The sequence below is a fragment of the Mus musculus genome, chromosome 8 (assembly GCF_000001635.26).
Source record: "Mus musculus strain C57BL/6J chromosome 8, GRCm38.p6 C57BL/6J".
NCBI classification, from domain to species: Eukaryota; Metazoa; Chordata; class Mammalia; order Rodentia; family Muridae; genus Mus; species Mus musculus.
The window spans coordinates 34,171,511-34,180,589 of NC_000074.6; the positions used below are offsets into that span (position 1 = coordinate 34,171,511).

The window sequence follows — 9,079 nt, forward strand, 5'->3', positions numbered from 1 at the left end:
CTCTGCTTAAAAAAAAAGACAGTTTTTAAAACTAAGTCTTCAAGTGTCCCAACCCACCAAGGACTGTTTTTTATTTTTAGTTGAAGACCACAGGCTGGAGAAGTTGCAGTTCCAAGGAATAGAAATGGAGATAAAGGTCTCAGTTCTGTGTCTTCCTTGCCCTTAGCGACAGCTCCACCTCTGAGAAGACCTTGCTGCTTTGCCTGCAGGGCATGTAATCACAGAGGTGTTCCTGCAAGGGACTGCTGAGTCTCCCCAGGAGTTCTTCCCGGCCTCTCTGCCACCCATCTGGACCCACATTCCAGGAGGCACCAAAGGGTGCAGTCCACTATGTGACCCATGGGGGGAGAGGACTGCACACCAGGAGTCACCATACTCAGGAGAACAGCATTTTAGAATGGGTTTATCATATAAGCCACCCACCTTGAGAGAGTCCAGAGCACACACTTCCACTGCGTGTATGACTCCGCTCCTATCAGGTTACCATGGAGATGAAAGTTTCCTGTGGCCCAGTGATGGCTATAACTGTTGTAGTGTCACAGGACACCCAGTACTCTTCTTTTGGTGGTGATGGTGTTAGCACGTGTGTATTCACCACCAAGGCTGGCTTTACTAATCCGGGAGTTTTCATTCCCGTCAGGTTGGCAATCAACCATTACAACTCCTGTCACAATGTGGGAGAAAGGAGACTCAACGCACACTCAGAACATCATGCGAAGATTGAAATTATGTTGTCACAAACCAATGTATGACATAGGTTAGCAAGCTACCAGGAGCCTGGAGACAGGCCTGGGGCAGAGCCTTTCCTGGAACCTTCGAAAAGAGTATGGGCCTGCTTATGTTCTCATCTCAGACTGACAGCCTCCCCAAATGTAAAACCATGTATGCTTAAGACAAGGAAAGCGAAAGCAACACCCCCATCTCTGGAGGGATTGTGGAGATGTGTGATATCGTCTGTCTTAGGGTTCCCATTGCTGAGAAGAGACGCCATGACCAAGGCAACTCTTGTAAAGAACAACATTTTATTGGGGGCTGGCTTACAGATTCAGAGGTTTAGAGGTTATCATCATGGTGGGACGCATGACAGTGTCCAGGCAGACATGGCACTGGAGAAGGAGCTGAGGGTTCTACATCTCCATCCTTAAGTAGCAGGTGACTGTGTACCACACTGAGCATAACTTTAAAGCCAGACTCCATGGTGACAGACATCCTCCAACAAGGCCACACCTCCTAATTGTGCCACTCCCAATGAGCCAAGCATTCAAATGCATGATCTGGGGTGCCATACCTATTCCAACTACCACACCATTAAAGGCTTGAAGGATGGAGGGTTAGGACCCTCACTTAGTTCACTGCTTGGCCTGTGCAGAAAGCACATCTTTGAGAATACTAGTCATAAGCTATTCAGAGGTGACTCCAATTGCAGTTGTGATTTTATTGCTTCAGTCCATTAACATATCAGGTGTGCAGCTGCCATACTGACAAATGCTTCCCCTCTTTATATCTCAGTACAGCCCCACCAGAGGCATCTAGCAGCTGGCAAGGCCATCAGTACACCCTCGCTTTCTTACCTCAGGAGGATATTCATTCTCTGGCCACATGTCATCATGCAGTTAGTCACTATCTGTGATCACGACTCTCTTAAGACTTCCCACCAGTCCACGACACGGATGATAATCCGTGTCCCAGGTAAACCATGCTGGACGGTGAGAAAGAGATCAGACAAAATTTCTTGGGCCTTCTAGTGAGATTTCTAGGGATCCAGTGGTATGGAGTGTGCTGAACTATGCCTCCATGGAGTATATGAACAATCCCTGTTCTCTAAGGCCATTCTAATCTCTGTTCACCTCTAGAGATGAAAGCTGTAAACACTAAGACAGAGGAAGGTTGGCAGACCAGATGAGATAAACTTCTAAGGGGAGAGGTGACTCAGCGCTTTACACGATGTGTCACAGTGCTGACTGTTCCTTCCTGGCAAGACAGGACAGGGCTGTTTTGCATGCCACCCATTCTAAAAAGAAAAGGCACAACACTTCGGAGGACTTTGGAGGCAACTTGTTGTCTACAGAGTGCTACTCTGGTATACTTATTGACCCCCAAAGCTGCTAGCTTTTATGGGTCCATAGTAAGAGAAGGCTATCTGTGATGGTTTGGATATGCTCGTCCCAGGGAGTGGCACTGTTAGAAGGTGTGGCTCTATAGAGTAGGTGTGTCATTGTGGGTGTGGACATTAAGACCCTCATCCTAGCTACTTGGAAGCCAGTATTCTGCTAGCAGCCTTCAGATAAAGATGTAGAACTCTCAGCTCCTCCTGCACCATGCCTGCCTGGATGTTGCTATGTTCCCACCTTGATAATGGACTGAACCTCTGAACCTGTAAGCCAGCCCCAATTAAATGTTGTCCTTACAAGAGTTGCCTTGGTCATGGTGTCTGTTCACAGCAGTGAAACCCTAACTAAGACACTATCTGACACAGGATATAGTATAATAGTGTAACATTTAGTAAGGTCTAATGGTAACAATTTACCATTGTTACCTATCATTTTTCCAGATAGTTCCTGTCTCTTCCTAGTTTTCTTGATTAATTTTGGTACTTCTCATTCAATTTCCTTATAAGATTTTTTTTTCTATTTTGTTCAAGGCTATGTCTCTGGTATCTGAAGTATCAAGTAGGGTCACAGGAAGAAATAGATGGCACAGTCAAAGCCTAATATCTGCCCCCCCCCAAGGCAGAGTTTCTCTGTGTAGTCCTGGTTGTCCTGGATCTCTCTCTGTAGACCAGGCTGGCTTTGAACTCAGCGATCCACCTCTCTCTGCCACGGAGTGCTGGGATTAAATGTCTGCTATCATGACCCAGCTAAAAGCAGAATAGTTGTGAGGATTTAATTAAGGAACTATTTACTACAAAAAAAAATATGGCCAGGTTCAGGAAAACCACCAGGATCCCCGTAATAGAAGAGAGCAAATAATAGGTTGGTTGTACCATAGACCTGAAAGATTATTCAAGGAGATACAGTCTCCTTTGTTCTGAGTAGAAGCAGAACATTTTTCCAGGGTAGTTAGGATGAGTTACCCTGGCCAGTGCCACAAACTCCTTTTTGACCTGTTTGTTCAGTAGCATGAAAAGCTCACATTGGCCGGAGGCTTATGTAACAGTGTTTGTTAGTGGGGGCTTTGCTTCCTTAGGTGCTAGACCAGTTTGTGCAAGCTAGCAGCTTAAAAGAAGCCAAGATAAGCAGGTCCCTTTTTCCTCTTGGACACCAGGTCACTTGTCTAGTGCGAGAATGTGAATAAAGCACGAGAGTCTCTTGTCACGTCTGAGATTTTGGCTTAGTGAGTAGCTGCTGGGAGCCCTGATAGTGCAACTCAGAAGTCCAGGAAGTGCTGTAGCTGTGTCAGAGGGAGATCCTGTGCGGTGAATCACTTCTATGTGATTTCACAGTGACCCAGGGAGAACCAAACGCTCCTCTTGTCAGGAATGACTACACAGTACAACTTCTGGCGATTCTTTCGATCTGTCTACACGTATGTGCCTGTGACTCCTCACTAAGCACACATCTGTGTCCTTGTCTCTCTCTAGGAAGCAACAGTTGGTGCTGTAACACTTTGTATAGCATTGCCTCACATTTTCCCCTTCCCAGCTGTTGGCTTCCAAACAATTTCACTAGGCTCTGCCCAACAGCGACCTAGCAACAGCTTACATCATCACCTGGTACAGAGCATGAGCAAAGCGTTTAAGAGGAGCTACCCCAGCTCTCTCTTCCCCTTCTTCAGTCTCTCTCTCTCTGTCCCCATGTGTTCCTGGCTGGCCTCTTCCTCTCACTGGGTGAGAATAAGACCATTACCATAATTTTGAGCCTTTAATTATAGACTGGCAAGAATGATGGATTCTGGCTAGGTCCATTCAGAGGTTTCCAGACATTGGTCACGAGCTAGGTTGGCCAGGTGCTTCCTTATAAAAGCAAACTCAAAAGGATACATACTTCCAACCTTCATCAAATCATCCAATCTAGGGCAAGCATAGATCTTGATGTACTCCCTGCCAAGGTAACTCCTGCCGACGTGTGTTCACACACATATGTATAATGCAGTTGGGTCCTGTGATTGTGCCTGTTCTGTGATGTCTTCAGGAGGGTGTCTCCCTGCCCGGCCCCGCCCCCCTGATTTTTGAGTTTCCTTGCGTGATAGGCCCAGTCCAACTTGTAAGAAGATCAGGTTAAAAACCAGCAGCTGGGGGCTGGTGAGATGGCTCAGAGGGTTAAGAGCACCAATTGCTCTTCTAGAGGTCCTGAGTTCAATTCCCAGCAACCACTTGGTGGCTTACAACCATCTGTAATGGGCATCTTCTGCTGTGTCTGAAGACAGTGACTGTGTACTTACATATATGAAATAAACATGGCCAGAGTGAGCAGGATTGAAAAAACCCCACCCGTTGCTATTCATGAATATTAAAATATTGGCTCTATAAACAAACACACATTCTTCTCCCCTGCCGCCTGCCTGGGCATCAGAGAGCCTGCTGCAGCCTCTTGTTGTGAATGTTTCCAAAAATCTAACAAAAATCTTCTTTTCCTAATTTACTAGAAAGTGGAATTTACCATGTCTAGGCATTTGAGAATAAATCCATCTTTTACCAAAGTAAAAATTTAAAATGTAAAATTATTATTTTTGAAAAATGGAGGCAGCATCTTTTTACCAAACCCAGGCTGACCTGGAACTCAGAGTCCTCTTGTCGCTGTCTTCTGAGTGCTGAGACAGTAGGTATATGCTGTCACACCTGCCTTGACCACTTTACTTTTCTACTTTTTTAGACCTCAAATATCTGATCATAATTTTAGGTTTGATAATATTTACTTATTTATTATCATTAGCTCCATCTTTAATTTCTTCCTTGTACTCTATACTATTAAAAGTATGAATACTTAACAACTTAAATTATTTATATATTAAACTACATTCTTGGGGCTGGTGAGATGGCTCAGCGGGTAAGAGCACTGACTGCTCTTCTGAAGGTCCTGAGTTCAATTCCCAGCAACCACATGGTGGCTCACAGCCACCAGTAATGAGATCTGAAGCCCTCTCTGGTGCATCTGAAGTCAGCTACAGTGTACTTATGTATAGTAATAAATAAATCTTTGGGCCGGAACAAACAAGGACTGAGTGAGTAGAGTTGACCAGAGCGAGCGGGGTTGATTAGAGTGAGTAGAAGTCCTAAAAATTCAATTCCCCAACAACCACATGAAGTCTCACAATTATCTGTATAGCTACAGTGTAGTCTCATACAAAATAAATAAATAAATCTTTTTTTAAAATTACATTCTTTTCAAAGGTCCAAAGGAAACTTTGTTTCCATAAATTCTGACAGTTGGGCTAAAGGCAGCATCCCTTGGGAAGTTGTGCTGATTCCCTTCTACTAAAAGGATCCATTTCCCTGATCACTGGCAGAAGGGATACATGACTACCTGTGGTGCCTAGTAGCAAACAAAAGCACCTGCTGGCCTCCAGGCCTTTGTATCACAAGTGCCTACTGCACACTTCAGAATCCACCCTGGCATCCTGATTCTTCTTAGCTCCTTTTTCTTCTCCTACCCTAAATTTCTCTCACCATGAGCCTCTCTTCTTCAAGCTAGCTCCTCATTTTCTTTATAACCCTGTTAGTCTTCATCTCTTGTCGCCCTCTCTTCCCCCTTCTGCTCCTGCTTCTCTCGTGGCCAGGTCTAGTCTGCTGGCCATGTTCTGTTAACTACTATCTTTCTCTGCTCTGCACTGTTCCAGATGCCTCTGCATAGTCTCTCCCTCATGTCTACAAAAAACAAAAACAAAAACAAAAAACCAAACCAAACAAACCAAAACACAAAAACCCCTTCTTCCTCTTCTTCTTCTTCTTCTCTTCTCCTCTTCCTCTTCTTCTCCTCCTCTCCTCCTCTTCCTCCTCTTCTTTTCTTTTCCTCCTCCTCTTCCTCCTTCTCTTCTTTTCTTCTCCTCCTCCTCTTCTTCTCCTCCTCTTCTCCTCTTCCTCCTCCTCTTCTTTTCTCCTCCTCCTCTTCTCCTCCTCTTCCTCCTCTTCTTTTCTTTTCCTCCTCTTCCTCCTCTTCTTTTCTTCTCCTCCTCCTCTTCTTCTTCCTCCTTCTCCTCCTCACAACCTCCTCCTGTTCTTCCTCCTCCTCCTCCTCTTCTTTTCTCCTCCTCCTCTTCTCCTCCTCTTCCTCCTCTTCTTTTCTTTTCCTCCTCTTCCTCCTCTTCTTTTCTTCTCCTCCTCCTCTTCTTCTCCTCCTCTCCTCCTCTTCCTCCTCCTCTTCTTTTCTCCTCCTCCTCCTCTTCTCCTCCTCTTCCTCCTCTTCCTCCTCTTCTTTTCTTTTCCTCCTCTTCCTCCTCTTCTTTTCTTCTCCTCTTCCTCTTCTTCTTCCTCCTTCTCCTCCTCCCCACAACCTCCTCCTGTTCTTCCTCCTCCTCCTCCTCCTCCTCCTCCTCCTTCTTCTTCTTCTCCTTCATCCTGTTCTTCTTCTTCTTACCATAAGTGGTCTTCTCACTAGTTCACACACTGTTGAGCTGTATTAAAAACTGAATTTTCTGTGACCTTACATAGTTTAGTGATTTTAAGTATTATATACATATTCCATAAGAAGTAAAAGTAATACAAGTTTTTTTCCCCTGTAGAAAATTCAAATAATTCAGAAGAATATCAAAGGAGAGGAAAACTTGGTGTGTCCCACTCCCTCCATTGCATCTTCCCCTTCAGCTCTGGGGACGGCCTCTCTACTTAGAAGCAAGAGGTTTCTTTGGTTAGAACTCATGCCTTCCAAACAGTTTTCATAGCAAATTTGTCTATGTCTTTCACATCATCATAGCATAATTCTAATCTGTGTATACCTTTATTGAGAGATGCTGTCTATATTTTTTATTTCTCCAATTTTTAGCAATGTAGATAGATTTTGGACACATGTTTATGCCATGGCCACTCCAGACAACGGTGTCAGATGAGTGCAGTTTTTGTTTGTTTTTGTTTTTTTCGAGACAGGGTTGCTCTGTATAGCCCTGGCTGTCCTGGAACTCATGCTATAGATCAGGCTGGCCATGAACTCAGAAATCCACCTGCCTATGTCTCCCAAATGCTGGAATTTAAGGCACGTGCCATCACTGCCTGGCCAGATGAGTGCAGTTTATATCTTCAGTGTATGTGCTGCTTGGGTTTGTAGAATATTGAGATCCATGCCGAAATGTGGACTCAGGACGTGACTGTCGGAAGACCTGCCACCTGGACACAGTCTTCCAACTTTCTGCATGGGTGGGTAACTGAGTCACGATGAAGTCCATCTTTGTCTCAGTAAGACAGCCTCCATGCTCTTCAGGGAATAAATCTAGGGTGAATAGGCAGCCATTGCTTTGGGGGGAGCCCATAACAGGGCTTTAATAAGTGGCTTCAGGAACACCCTTGCTTACAGTCTGTAGAGATCAAAGGTTGCCCAAGAGGGAGGAAGGGGGTTCTCTAGGATATCCAACAGGCTAACAGAAGGAAATGCACCTACGTTTCTCAGAAACCGTTTGGGTTCACGAATGCTGCCTTTGGGATGTTGAGGCACCTTTTACAAGAGGAAGGGGAGGATGGTGTCATGGTTAGGGTTACATCACCAAAAGCAACTCAGCGGAGAAAGGGCTTATTTAGTGTATACTTCCGCAGCACCGTTTATCATTGGAAGAAGCTAGGACCGGAGCTCAAGCAGGGCAGGAACCGGGAGGCAGGAGCTGATGCAGAGCAGGGCAGCACACATGGTGCTGGAACGGTAGCTGAAGGCTAGATCCTGGATTGTAGACTGAGAAAGAGGGAGAGAGGGAAGGAGGGAAGAAGGGAGAGAGAGAGAGAGAGAGAGAGAGAGAGAGAGAGAGAGAGAGAGAGAGAATGTGTGTGTGCAGTTTGTGTGACTGTGAGTCTGTGTGTGTGCTTGTTATGAACACAGGAGAGATTTAGGTTGTTGATATCACTGCTAATAACTGTCTGTCTGTCTGTCTTCCTTTTTTTTTTCTTTCTTGATGTTGCTGGGACCTGAACCCAGGGTCTTGCCTGTGGCAAGCATTTGTTTCAGTACTGAGTCACACACACACATACATTCAGACTTCACTACTCGCTTTTATAGCTATAGTGATTGTCATACATTAATCAATGGGTAGGGCAGTGCCTGGTTTCCATGTTATACAGTTGTTCATAATATCACCTATCGAAAATTGGAGTGCTAGAGAGATGGCTCAGCGGTTAAGGGCACTTTCTGTTCTTGCAGAAGACCCAGGTTCAGTTCCCAACACCTATATGGTGTCTTACAACAATCTGCAACTCCAGTTTCAGGAGATCCAATAACATCTTCTGACTCCTGTGGGCATCAGACATGCATATGGTACACAGTCATGCATGCAAGTAAAACACTCATACACATAAAAGAAAAATAATATGTCTTAAGAAGAAAAAGTTGTGATAAAGCAACTCATGGTAGAAAGAAAACCCACATTTGAAAACGTGTATTTCTTTGAGGCATTGGCTATCCTGGTTTCTAAGCTCATGTTTTTCTTGTGCCACTAGAGGGCAGCAATGGTCCATTTTGCAAAGTAGTACTTCCTACTGCAGGACAGTGTAATCCCTTTAACTACATTTATTTATTTCTATCTTAAACTGTTAATGTACATCAGGTTATGCTGTTGTAGACTTTCTAGGTAGATAATTTTTTTGCAGACTGTTATGAGCGATAAGTTATTTCTTCTAAAGTTACTTTTTATACAAAAAGTTCTCTGACATGGTAATAGGGGTAACATCTGCTATAAATGATGTGTGTTTGTGGTGTGTGCCCGCTTTCTTTAGGCCACATGTTGACACTGAGAGCTATCGTCAATCGATTTCCACTTTAATTTTTGAGGCAGGTTCTCTTACTGAATCTGGGACTTAAGTATTTGGCTAGGTAAGCTGGCCAGTAAAGTCCAGGGCTCCTCCTGCCTTTGCCTCCCCAGCACTGGGACTGAAGGTGGGTACACTTGCGTTTGACTTTTATGCAGGTCTGGGGATCTAGACTTAAGTTCTTTCTTTCTCTCTCTCTCT

General features: G+C 44.6%; 1 long non-coding RNA gene across 2 annotated transcripts; it reads right to left on the reverse strand.

Annotated features, from left to right (window-relative positions):
• Positions 1-36: 36 nt before the first annotated feature.
• On the reverse strand, positions 37-1,678 carry Gm33638. 2 transcript variants are annotated; one of them, XR_870316.3, is made up of 3 exons: positions 1,572-1,678; positions 424-664; positions 37-203 (listed from the first exon to the last, which is right to left on the reverse strand). It is a non-coding gene; the product is annotated as a predicted gene, 33638 (long non-coding RNA). The 2 variants fall into 2 exon arrangements; XR_378864.3 differs by lacking the exon at positions 1,572-1,678 and having other exon boundaries at positions 424-698.
• Positions 1,679-9,079: the final 7,401 nt, after the last annotated feature.